This window comes from Mus caroli, unplaced genomic scaffold (assembly GCF_978045245.1).
Source record: "Mus caroli unplaced genomic scaffold, Mus_caroli_1 scaffold_2, whole genome shotgun sequence".
NCBI lineage: Eukaryota > Metazoa > Chordata > Mammalia > Rodentia > Muridae > Mus > Mus caroli.
Genome location: NW_028227257.1, coordinates 142105784 through 142119362, shown reverse-complemented (window position 1 = coordinate 142119362; position 13579 = coordinate 142105784). Strand labels below are relative to the sequence as shown.

The 13579-nt window shown below is 39.3% G+C and overlaps 1 protein-coding gene across 5 annotated transcripts in view; it reads right to left on the bottom strand.

The window, feature by feature from the left end:
* The window catches only part of Nr6a1 (nuclear receptor subfamily 6 group A member 1), a 193429-nt gene that overhangs the window by 62122 nt on the left and 117728 nt on the right, over positions 1-13579 (bottom strand). The gene's annotated exons all lie outside the window — the stretch shown is intronic.

Genomic DNA, 13579 nt, shown 5'->3' with positions numbered 1-13579 from the left:
AACTGAATTCCTAAGGATAAATGCTACATATATATCTGTGATGTGCATTCACTCTAACAAAGTTCCCCTTTTCTCCAGCTTAGCTTAAAAAACAACCAATCAACCAACAACTGGAAGAAAAGGAAAGGAAAGGAAAGGAAAGGAAAGGAAAGGAAAGGAAAGGAAAGGAAAGGAAAGGAAAGGAAAGGAAAGGAAAGAAAAGAAAAGAAGAGAAGAGAAAAGAAAAGAAAAGTCTCCTTGCATACTAGTGGGACTTGTCACCCACCAGCCATGTAACTGAAGGGTGAGTAGTCCTATCACCATTAAGGGCTTTCTTAACCAATAGTATGCACCAGGATTATCTCCCAAAGAAAGGCTAAGAAACAAGACACCAATTATTTAGAAAACAAGAAAAAAGATTCAATTCACCTAAAAATGCTTTGCCACTGCACTCCTTATCTAACCAACCAACCCCAACCCCCCCCCCACACACATACAGACAGAGAGAGAGAGAGAGAGAGAGAGAGAGAGAGAGAGAGACATTACTAGTTTTCACATCACCATAAAACAAGAAATTAAAAAGATTTTCCTTTGCCAGTAAGGGCACACACCTTTGATCTCAGCACTCCAAAGGCACAGGCAGGTGAATCTTTTGAATTTGAGGCAGCCTGGTCTACAGAGTTAATTCCAGGACAGTCAGGGCTATACAGAGAAACCCTGTCTCTGGCTTCGGGGGGGGGGGATCAGTTTCTATCAAACTTAATGATGCTTTTGATTAATTTTACTCAAGTGGCAATAAGTAGAATGAGGGGGAAGCCTGGGGACGTCACTAATTGACAGAATGATAATTTAGTATGCACCAAGCCAGAGTCCATCCTCAGCACAGTAGAGGTGGGGGAGGATGTGGATCAAAAACTAAACAGGGAAATGGCCATTAACCAAAAGCTATTCAATTGGAAGCACTTATTTTCAAAGGGCAGTTTCTAGCTCCCTGAAGGAGATGGGCTTATCATAATTTACACCTTTGCACAACTGAGTTCTGGAAACTCCACTCTGTACTACAACTACAGTAGGAGAAAAAGATAAACAGCCTGGCTCCTCCTGGTGAGAAGATTGAAGCAGAGAGCTTAACTCGCCTGCTGCTGTTACATTCTGAGGATCAAACCAAAAGCACTGCACATTCTAAACAGACACACTGCCTCGGGGTCTGCTCCTCCTCCCTGCACACCCCCAGCCCCCAGCCCCCAAAACAGGGTCTTACTATGCAGCCTTGGTTGGCCTGGAACTAACTTATTTTGTAGAGCAGAATGGTGGGGATTAAAGGCACAGGCCACCATGCCTGGCCTTCCTAACAATTCTTGATATACCTATAAGTCTAAAAACAATTTAAAACAAAACTTAGTTTATATTTTAATTATAATTTAAAGTTATATTAAAACATAATTATGTTAAGACAGGCAAGGTTTAGTCTGGATCCCAGAGCTCTCTCCATATTCTCATTTTCATAGCTTTTTGGAATGGAACACTTTACAGGAATTTCTGGTAGGCAACAAAAGAAAGGTGAACATGTGCCTCACTGCCTATAAGATGTCAAAGTAAAGCTCTGATATCAGCTAAGGCTCTGGACACTACTGAAAAGCTACTTCAGAGAACACAAATCACTCAGGATTGTTTTAATACTGGAATTTGTGAGTAAGAAGAGGGGGGGAGGGAAGAAAATGAGTCGGAAACATTTTTTATTTGCTAATATTAGCTTTCTAATCCAGACAAGAATAGATGGATTAAATCTTATCAGCACTGCATTTGAGTCCAAATGTAGGTGGAACGTTAGCTAGCCATAAGATACTTGTTTACATTTTCATTTTTTTAGATGGAGAAATCAAAACCTAGAGGAAGGACAAGGCAGATCATCTAACTAATGGAAAACAAATATCCTAACTTCTCACTCCTCTATTACATCATGTGGCTTTAGGGAGAGGTAAGACCTCTCTTTAAATGCCATGCTTACTGCTATTTCCCACGTGTTTGTTTATTCAAATAAAGGCTTTCAAAGAGGCATACATGTTCTAAACCTGAAGTGGTATCAAGACTAATATAAGTTTAGTGCATTAACATTATTAAAAGACTGTGTAGTTCCAGTGGCCTCAGGGTCATGGCAGTCATTTCAGCCTTGTTTTAAAGAAACGTTTGATGAAAATCTGAAACAAAGTAAAAGCCATGGGACCACTCATATAGAGAGACATCTGATAATTTCAGAAACTCAAATATAGAGAAATATTTTTAAACTTTTTAACCTTGAAAGATAAAAAGAGAAAATATAGGCCCAAAGACTCTGGTTCTCCTGCATTAGACCTTTGATAAAGACCATCTCCCATGGCAAAAGAAAGGGTTTTCAGCTAAAGAGGAATAATGAAACCACAATCAGATTGCGCTCACACTATCTGAGCCGACTGCAGAGAATGGGAGTGAGCAGAGAAGTGATTTCCAAGTTCTACTTCTCAAGCTGGAAAGGAGCTTTAATGCTTTCAACGTTGAGGTAAGCTTCGGTATTAGGACAATAAAGCCCTCCAGAAGCTGGAGATTTCCATCCAATCCTATAAACACACATACTCTCCTATAGGAAGACACTACGCTATCTATGGTAGCATGTGACCTTTGCTCTAAAGGTGCTCACACTCCAGCCTCACCTCTCCACTGCTCAAAATTAACCCACTGATAATGAAAATACACTACACACACAAGTGACAATATAGTGTTATGAATACATGACAGAATTGGGTAAGAAAATTATTATGGAAACACAAATGAACTGGTTTAGTAGGTAAAGGCACTTGCTATGAGAACCCACATATTATTAGGTCCTGGCTATATAAGAATTTTCTATTTTTACACTCACTTGATATTAGACCTTCTACTGAAAACCTAGTTCTCAAAGTAAAAGATTTCCTTCCATTATCTTCTATTTACTATATATATTTGGGTGCCCTTTTGACTAACATACACATTATAGATCTCCCATTAGATTCCAAGCTATTTGAGACTATGCTTATGTTTTTGATGACCACTGCATTGCATAGGTAGTGCAAGACCAAAAAGGCAGTCAAAAAAAGTAAAGAGTAGCTGGTCCTGAATCCAGCAACAAGGAAAAAGGAAAGAAAATCCCTTCAAGAACATAACCAATCACCAAGAAATCTGCCCCAGGTCATTTCTGCAAAGCCAAACCAGTTCTCCCAGTCCCAATTCTAAGGCAAGTATACACATCCATATGCAAAGCTTTCCTCTATCTGAGGAAATTTATGTAATAAAGTTGAAGACTTTAAACTGACCAGATAGTAATCCTACTATCAAAAACATCTATTAGTTACTCTTTACCAAAAATAGAAGACAAAAGAGAAAGCAACTGAGTCTTACCAGTGTGTTTTGGAGTAGGACTTGGTTCCAGTTGGCAAACAGATAAAGTTTTTTCAAACAAGATATTTAATTCAAATCTGAGTCAAGAATACAAAACAATCAAGCCCTCTCCTGGGTCCTGGAGTCAAATACTGCTCCTTGGAACCTCATGTCCTGATAACTGTTTCCAGGGCATCCTCATCTAAGGTACACCATCTTAAGCCCTCAAATACAGCTTTTCTTTAAAACTTGCTCTTTGTCTGGGCTCTGTTCAATTAATGATATCAACAAGCCTCCTATGCCAGAAACCTATGGCTCCTTCCTCAATTCCTTCTTTCTCTCTGAATATCACCAACTTCTGACTTTTTCTACCTACTCAAAAATGATAGAATCAGCCACTGTGAAGAGTTATCAGTAACCAAGAGTAGCACAATTCAAGCATCTTTAAATATATAATCAACTGCAATACAAATGTTTAAATCTTCAGGCTAGGGAGCATTAGTCAGTGGTGGAATATTTGCCAAGTGAATGAAACTGAGTTCACTTGCCAGCACCACCAAAAAGAAAAGGAAAAAAAAATCCATGACTTAATGATGCTAGGAGTGGGGATATAGCTCAGTTGGTACAGTGCTTGCCTAACATGCATGAGGCTTCTGGATTTGATATGTAGTACCAAATAAACTAGGCATGGTAGCTAAAAGGTTCTGTCTAGCCTTCATGGGGTCTGGAAGAGAGGAGGAGTGAGGACAGAAAAGAAATGCTGAAAAATTCTCCTATCATCAATGGTTGAATGTGTTTGAGAAGATATCATCTTGAAAATTACTAAGTAAGGAAAAGAAGCCTTTAATCTGTCTTTTCTAGATAAATTATACTATGTGTGCTGGCTAGTTCTACGTTAACATGTCGTAAGCTATAGTTATTTTGGAAGAGGCACTCTCAATTGAGAAAATATCCCACTAAATTGGCCTGTAGGCAAATCTGAGGTACATTTTCTTGATTGGTAATTAATGTGGAAGGCCCCAGCATACTGGTAGCCACTGGTGGGCTGGTTGTCCTGGATGTATAAGAAAGCAGGCTGCACAGGCCATGAGAAAAAACCAGTAAGCAGCGTTCCTCTACAGCCTTTGCATCAGCTCCTGTCCTGATTCCCTGAATAATAGACTATAAACTATAAGATTAAATTCCTTTTCATCTATAAACTTAAGATAATTCCTTTCTGCTCCAAGTTGCTTTGGGTCATGATATTTTATCACAACAACTGAAAAGTAACTAATATACTATGGAACAAAGGACAACAAATGAAAAAAAATTGGAGTTAGAATATTACTATGGAACAACCCTAGGTACCGATCATCAAGATATTACAAGAATAGAGAACCCAACAATTCAACATCCTCAGGGAGTATTCTCCTCAAAAGTTGAATCTGTGAAGATGATAGTCTCTAGCCTCCATCTACAAAATTATACAACTATAAGATTCAGAAAGACACATTTATCTACGTCACAAAGATATACCAACAGAACCCTTCCCAACACCCAGTGTTCACAGTGTGCTAAGAAGTTCTGAGTGCACTACTCACTCTGCATGATAAAAAGGTGAACTGCCCCTCACCGCTTTGTAGTTAGCAAGGTTAAAGAGATTATTTTAACTTTATCTGGGTGTTTCAAAAAAGACCATAACTAACCTTCCTCTTTGAACTAATATTAAGTTAGAGTGCTATTGTGAGAGACCATCTGGGACTATGTTCTTTCTAATCGATTAGTCTTCCTTAAATTCACTTTCTTTACAAATCAAAACCAAAACCAAAACCCCAAACTAGGATCCAGTTATCCTAGTTGAAAATACTATCCTGTCACTAAGATCCTTTTACAAACTCACAAATTTAGAAACTTTGTTCTTGAGTACAATGAGTCAGTTTTCCCACCAGAATCTTTGTCCCAAAGCCCACTGGAACGTTTGTTCACACATCTCTTAGAGGTAAGGAAGGGGACACCATCCTCCTTTCCCTTGTTCCAGAATTAGTGACAAAGAGTTCAACATTTAAAGCAAGTCAACATTGAGCAAGCCCTACTCTGTGACAAATAGGTTGGAAAGTCAAGATCCCCTCCTTGTAGAGATCAAGCCAGCAGGAGATACAAGGACACTTCTGAGATGAGGGGCAGAACACAATGTGTGCTCAGAGAAGAATGACCTGTCTCAGCTGGGGTGGGAGCAGATCCTCACTGTGGTATTGGTATCTACATATATAGCTGAGTATTTAATGAATTAAAAACAAAGGCTGGGGCTGGAGAGATGGCTCAGTGGTTAAGAGCACTGACTGTTCTTCCAAAGGTCCTGAGTTCAATTCCCAGCAACCACATGGTGGCTCACAACCACTTGTAAGGGGATGAGATGCCCTCTTCTGGTGTGTTTGAAGAGAACTACAATGTACTCACATACATACAATAAATTAATAAATCTTTAAAACAAACAAAAAAAAACAAAGGCTGGCCTGGCATGGTTGTGTACACCTTTAATCCAAACATTCAGGAGGCAGAGGCAGATAGATCTCTAGAAGTTTGAGATCAGCCTGGTCTTCAAAGCAAATCCAGGATAGTCAGGGCTGTTACACAGAGAAACCAGTCTCAAAAACAACAAGCAGGGTAATGGTGGCACACATCTTTAATCCCAGCACTTGGGAGGCAGAGGCAGGCGGATTTCTGAGTTCAAGGCCAGTCTGATCTACAAAGTGAGTTCCAGGACAGCCAGGCTATACAGAGAAACCCTGTCTCGAAAAACCAAACAACAACAACAACAAAACTAGATATCAAATAAAAGATATTGGGCTTCCACTGGTGACTTGAACACTACCTCCTCTGTGTCATCTCTCAGAGATAGAATCTTGGGAGCAAACCTTCTTTTGGAACCAAAGGTATTATCTACGCAATCCTTAAGACAACAGCAGTATGGCAAACAACGACTTTCAGGAATTCTTTCCTTGAACTTGTCCAAGCATCTCTTCCTAATAATGCTCCTTAGAAAAAAATCCAAGCATTACTGCAGGATTTGAATGTCACTTCAGCCAAAAAAAAAAAATTTGGGTTACAGGAAAAGGAGTGCATACTGGATAGTGTACAAAGTAACCTCATAGATTATTCCCTTCTTTGAGTTTCTTAACTGAGTTAGTCAGTTGCAATTCTTATCAGTCTATGAATCTGCTTGGTCATGCCCTTAAAAATTACCTACTTAAAATTCTTACACTACTGGGAAGGTAAATCCTCCTATATAATGGATCACTGTCAAAAACTAGTTTTCAGGATCACTGTCTAGCCTCCTCTATTACAAGGTTATTACATAAGCTGGTACACTGAGAGATTATCTGTCATACTGTTTCTCAAAACCAAGTCCATTTTAAATGCACATACTATTTAATCCAGCAACCTGAACACTTCTAGGAATATATAACCTATGGAAATGCCTGTATATGCAGGAGTAGAAAAGATATCATTGCAGGGGGCTGGAGATGTAGCTCCATTTGTAGAGTGCTTGCCTAGGAGGCTTGATTTCCAAGCACTGCATAAACCAGGCATAACTGCTCACACCTCATATTTAACACAGAGGTGGAGAAAAGAGGATAAAGGGCTGAAGGTCATCCATGGCTTCAAGGCCAGCTTGGGCTACACAAACCCTGAACCCTCTCTCCAAAAAATAGTTCTTTTAATATTTTATATAGTCTGCTTCTGCCTCCCAGGTACTGCGATTAATGGTGTGCACTGCCTTAAAAGTGTAGAGTAGGTCAAGGCAGGTAAAGATACTTGCCACCAAACCTTATAATCTGAATATGATCCCTAGATACATATGATGGAAGAAGAAACTGCTTCTCAAGGGTGGATAGTCCTTTGAGCCCCCATATGTACATTGTGAGATATATGCTACACCCTCAAAATAAAATGTAATAAACAAAATACAAGTATATAGAAATATAGGGCTTGGGCATATTTCTGTCAACAGAGCACTTGCCTAGCATGCACTAGTCTCTAGGTTTGACACCTAGCACTGCATAAAACTGGATTTGCTGCTTTATGCCAGTAATCCCAGTACTCTGGGAGATAAAAGCAGGAGAATCTGAAGTTTAAAGTCATACACAGCTACATAGTGAGTTTGAGATCAGCCTGGACAACTTGAGACCTAATCAGTCCCACCCTACCCCACCCAGGAGATGAAATACACATACGTGTACTTCAATACCTCTTGCTGAATTAGAGTTATAGAATAAACTAAACAACCATGGTACTTGTCAGAGTATATAAAGCAACAGTTCCAGGTACTAGACTTCAGGAGACGAAGGACGATGATTCCTGGGAGGCAAATAGAATATGGTGAGTGGATCTGTATTAGATTAGCATTCACATATCTCCCAATACCTATCCTGAAGATATTCTCCTTAGAGCACTGGCTGGCTAATCAGACTAACTACTTGATTCATTCAGTTCAAATGACAGACTCTAGGCAACTGGTAATGACTAGTTTGTGGAATAAAAGATGAAGTCAGCAGGAGCCAGATGAGACAAATCCAACAGGTTGAGAGGACAGTAGATCTTAATAAACTTTTCCTTAGCCTCCTCTTAATAGAGACAAAAATCCAATAGTATAAGCAGAAATTCCCTTTGCTCTGCAGCTTAATACAAATGATTGAAAAAGAAAATCATCATAACTTTCTTTCAATGACCCTTACACTGAAATTTTCTATTGGATACTTTTAAGGGCTCTACAATGGACCTTAACAATGCATTAAGGCAATCCTTGTGAGCCTATTCCTAGAAGATGGTTCTTTATAATCTTACATGCCCTCATGGCTGTAATGAGATAATTTTAAACTCAGTTTGGCATTGTCCCTTTATGTTGTTTACTCAGTCTCACACAAATAAGACACTTAGATTCGTTGAATATCTCTGCCCAGATAAGTTAATGCAAAGCTGAGAAGCTTGGATCCTTAATTGTGTAACATCAAGATTTTTCAGATGAATGAAGCATGAAACAAAAAACATCAAGAATACAATTATATCATCATAATGTCCCTATTTTAAAAAGAAAATTCACTACAGAGAAAACAAAAATAAAATGAGTTGGGAACGTTTTAGGTATGTGCTTCACAGTAAAAGACACAATGAGCAATATGATGACATAACTTGACAGACCATGAAAAGGCAACTGAAAAGGGCACATGGAGTTGAGCATCCAATAATGGGAACAAGGCATAGAACTGGAAGTAAAGTACTACTGCACTAAACACTAACACAGCTTCTGAGATCATTATTATGACTGATCCCATAGATACTACATGCTGCAGACTAGAGAGGGATACTAGGCCAGCAGCAATACAATATTTCAACCATTTCATAATTCTCATTATCCCACCATCTCATTCTTTATTCTGCCACTAAGCACATAAAATACCCTTCAAAATCATTGTAAGGGTTTTTATTTGTTTGGTTTAGTTTTTGCTCAAAGAATGGAAAGCTACTTCTTCTAGAGAAGTACTCAAACAAGCAGTCTCAGGCTTCTTTCAGGGCAATAATGTAGGTCTCTACATGCATATTAATTCTACACCTGCATAATTTGGAGAACACACAATGCCAAAAACTCAGGAGTGTTCTGAGAACAAGTTAGGATGTGAATAAATATTTTAAAGTGGATGTACCATACAAGTGCTATTCTGATAACAGAAACACAGTCATCCAGAAAAGACTGTTGGGAAAAGACAGCAGTGACAAAACAACCCTGAGATTCCACCTCACACCAGTCAGAATGGCTAAGACCAAAAACTCAGGTGACAGCAGATGCTGGCAAGGATGTGGAGAAAGAGAAACACTCCTCCATTGTTGGTGGGATTGCAAGCTTGTACAACCACTCTGGAAATCAGTCTGGAGGTTCCTCAGAAAACTGGACAGAGTACTACCGGAGGATCCTGCAATACCTCTCCTGGGCATATATCCAGAAGATGTTCCAACCGGTAAGAAGGACACATGCTCCACTATGTTCATAGCAGCCTTATTTATAATAGCCAGAAGCTGGAAAGAACCCAGATACCCCTCAACAGAGGAATGGATACAGAAAATGTGGTACATTTACACAATGGAGTACTACTCAGCTATTAAAAAAAAAGAATGCATTTATGAAATTCCTAGGCAAATAGATGGACCTGGAGGGCATCATCCTGAGTGAGGTAACCCAATCACAAAAGAACTGACACAATATGTACTCACTGATAAGTGGATATTAGTGGATATTAGCCCAGAAACTTAGAATACCCAAGATATAAGATACAATTTGCTAAACACATGAAACTCAAGAAGAACGAAGACCAAAGTGTGGACACTTTGCCCCTTCTTAGAATTGGGAACAAAACACCCACGGAAGGAGTTACAGAGACACAGTTTGGAGCTGAGACGAAAGGATGGACCATCTAGAGACTGCCATATCCAGGGATCCATCCCATAATCAGCCTCCCAACGCTGATACCACTGCATACACTAGCAAGATTTTGCTGAAAGGACCCAGATATAGCTGTCTCTTGTGAGACTATGCCGGGGCCTAGCAAACACAGAAGTGGATGCTCACAGTCAGCTATTGGATGGATCACAGGGCCCCCAACGGAGGAGCTAGAGAAAGTAACCAAGGAGCTAAAGGGGTCTGCAACCCTATAGGTGGAACAACAATATGAACTACCCAGTACCCCTCAGAGCTCGTGTTTCTAGCTGCATATGTAACAGAAGATGGCCTAGCGGGCCATCAGTGGAAGGAGAGGCCCATTGGTCGTGCAAACTTTATTTGCCTCAGTACAGGTGAACGCCAGGGCCAAGAAGTGGGTGGGGGAGTGGGTGGGGGACTTTTCGGATAGCATTAGAAATGTAAATGAAATAAATACCTAATAAAAAAATTAAACAGTTGATTTTCAAATAAATGCTTTCATAAGGAAAATTAAAAAAAAAAACAGCAGTGAGTGAGCTACTGAGATAAAAGGTGACCTGTTTCCAAGTCTACCAAAAAATAAAAAAAAAAATCATGAACAAATGGGCATATTGTTTCGATTTTTAACCTTTCTGGGGTAGAGAGGCATTTTTTCAAAAAAAAAATCTTGCTAACTCATTAAATAGAAATTTTTTGATATATAAAAGAACTAATTACACACAAAGAAAACTGAAGTATAGAAGAATGAGAAGAAGAAAGTGGGAGAAAGTATAACATGAATTCCATGTACCACTGAGGAAAGCAAGTTGTAATTACCCTTCTATTAATGTTTAACCTCCAAGAAGCACATAGGTTTAAACACAGATGTTTGTAGACATATTTATTAAACATAAAGAGTTCCTATAAATCAGTAAGAAAAAGATACACAAAATCACTAATGGACAAAGAATGTGTCCATGGAATGATCTCTTACAAAAGATGGGTTTGTCAGGCCTGTAAAGATGGCTGAGTAGCTCAAGAGAACTTGTTCTTCTTCCCGAGGACCTAAGTTGGGTTCTCAGTACACACATTAGATGGCTCACAGCCATTTTTAACTCTAGCTCCAGGAGATCTCTTCTGGCATCCCAGGGCCCCATCACTTTCACGCAAAAATAAACGTGCATGTAATTAAAAATAAATTTCTTGCCAGGCAGTGGTGGCGCACGCCTATAATCCCAGCACTTGGGAGGCAGAGACAGGCGGATTTCTGAGTTCAAGGCCAGCCTGGTCTACAAAGTGAGTTCCAGGACAGCCAGAGCTACACAGAGAAACCCTGTTTTGAAAAACAAAACAAAATAAATAAATAAATAAATAAAATTCTTTTTAAAAAAATTAGTGTGTATACAATGAAAAAGTCATTTTCAGCTATTACCAACTGTTTCTCTAGTTAGGAATGTAGCTGAGTGGTAGGGTACCTAGGTTTACCTTACAGTAAACACATACATACACACACACACACACACACACACACACACACACACACGGGGCGGGGAGGGGGGTGGCGATAAGAGGGAACCATAAACCACTCATTAGACTGGCAAATAGTGTGATTATTTTATTTTACTTTGGAAAAAATGGATATGTTTTACAGTTCTGGCAGTTAAACTGTACGTATCCAAAGCTCAAGAGTATTCGCCCTTTCTCTCAAAGATGAATGCATAACAATGACACAACTTTAGAGGAATAGCCAAGATGGGGAAATGAGGTAAGAAACCAGACTACCACACATTGTCCAGTCTCCCTACACACTCGCATTCTAGACTTTAGCTGGGCTGTCAGTCATTTGGGTAGTCCCTTTCCCCAACTCTTCACTAACAGTAATAATATCCAAGGAATTCATTTCTACTTTATGAAAAAAAAATTTTAAGATTTATTTACTGTTATATGTAAGTGCACTGTAGCTGTCTTCAGGCACACGAGGAGAGGGCATCAGATCTCATTACAGATGGTTGTGAGCCACCATATGGTTGCTGGGATTTGAACTCAGGACCTTCAGAAGAGCAGAAGGTCCTGCTCTTAACCACTGAGCCATCTCTCCAGCCCTCATCTCTACTTCTAACAACTCAGTTTGTGAATAAGAGGTTAGTTAGCCCTGTACTATATGAGATAGATCTTTCAATGTTGCAATTTCTGTGTTCTGCTTGGGGGTTATTTCGTGGTGTTTGCATTCTGCTATGCTGTGCTTTGCCTGGCCACATTTGACAGCTGCTCTGTGCAGACATATAATTAAGCAGTGGTCAACAGCTTGGTAATATCTTTTGTACTTACAGACAGTAAGTACCATACAATGAAAGCTTCTGCATATGTATCTTTTCTAATGCCTACTGAATAATTTTCAAATGAATAAGTCTTGGGATCAGGTCATGGATACTAAAAAAAAAAAAAAAAAAAAAATACTTATGACTCCATAACTTTGCCAGGTCCCAGTGATCAACTTAATCACACTATTGTGGGTGTTCTTCAGCCTACCAGCAGAGGGCAGCATTTCCCACATAAGCGAAGCTTCAAAATGCAGAACTCAAATTGAAGAATGGAAAGTCATGATCAGATCACGAAGGCAACCTCCGAAAAGCATGGTAACAACTGCGTTGTAGAACAGACCCTAGTTTCTCTGAGGCCATACAACAGAAACTTAGACCTAACAGCACCTAACACTGTGAACTGGCACTGTGATGGAAAAATAAGACTAACATCCACATACATATATACTATTAGCCATAACATATGTGGTATACCTTTATTAAATTGGATCTTACTAGCAGCAAAAATTCCTGGAGCCCTACACCAAAGAGACTAGAGAGTCCATTTACACTTGAATCTACTTTTCCATTTTTTGCTTCCAAAAAAAAAAAAAGAATGAAAGGGGCAAACCCCTTGATCTACCATAGATATTTGTATGTATCTGTGGGTGTGGGGTACACATGATAGAAGAGCTATACAGGCATGAGCTACACAGACACATGTGTAAGTTGGGATTTAGTTCTCAATACTATCACCATTGCTTTATTGTTTTAAAAACAGTCTTACTAGCATGAATACATACATACATACATACATACATACATACCACGCCTACAATCCTATAGGTAAACAGTCTACATAAAGAGTACCAGGACAGCAGACAAGGCTACAAAGAAAGAACCTGCCTCAAAAAAACAAAACAAAACTTTTCACTGGACCTTGAGATTGCTGTTTTAGTTGGCCTGGCTGGCCATTGAGCCCGTGTTCTTCCTTTTGCTGATATTCAGCCAGGGATTACATTATATACATGGCAGGCCTAGATTTCCTAAGAGCTGACTTTCATAGAGTATCTGAACTCAGGTCTTTATGCTTGCATAGCAAATACTTGACCCACTAAATCATCCCCCAGCCATGACCACAAATGTTTAAGCTTAGCTTCACATTAGCAGAGCAAGGTAGTAAGGAGAGCAAAAAGAAACCACTAGGTCATGCAGTGGTGGTGCACACCTTTAATCTCAGCACTTGGGAGGCAGAGGCAGGCGGATTTCTGAGTTCGAGGCCATCCTGGTCTACAGAGTGAGTTCCAGGACAGCCAGGACTACACAGAGAAACCCTGTCTCAGAAAAAACAACAACAAAAACCAACAACAAAAAAACAAAAACAAAAAAAGGAAAAAACAAACAAAACAAATAATACAAAAAGAAAAAAGAAAGAGAGATCACTAGTTCACAGCAGATGATGGAATTATAGGTCTAAAAT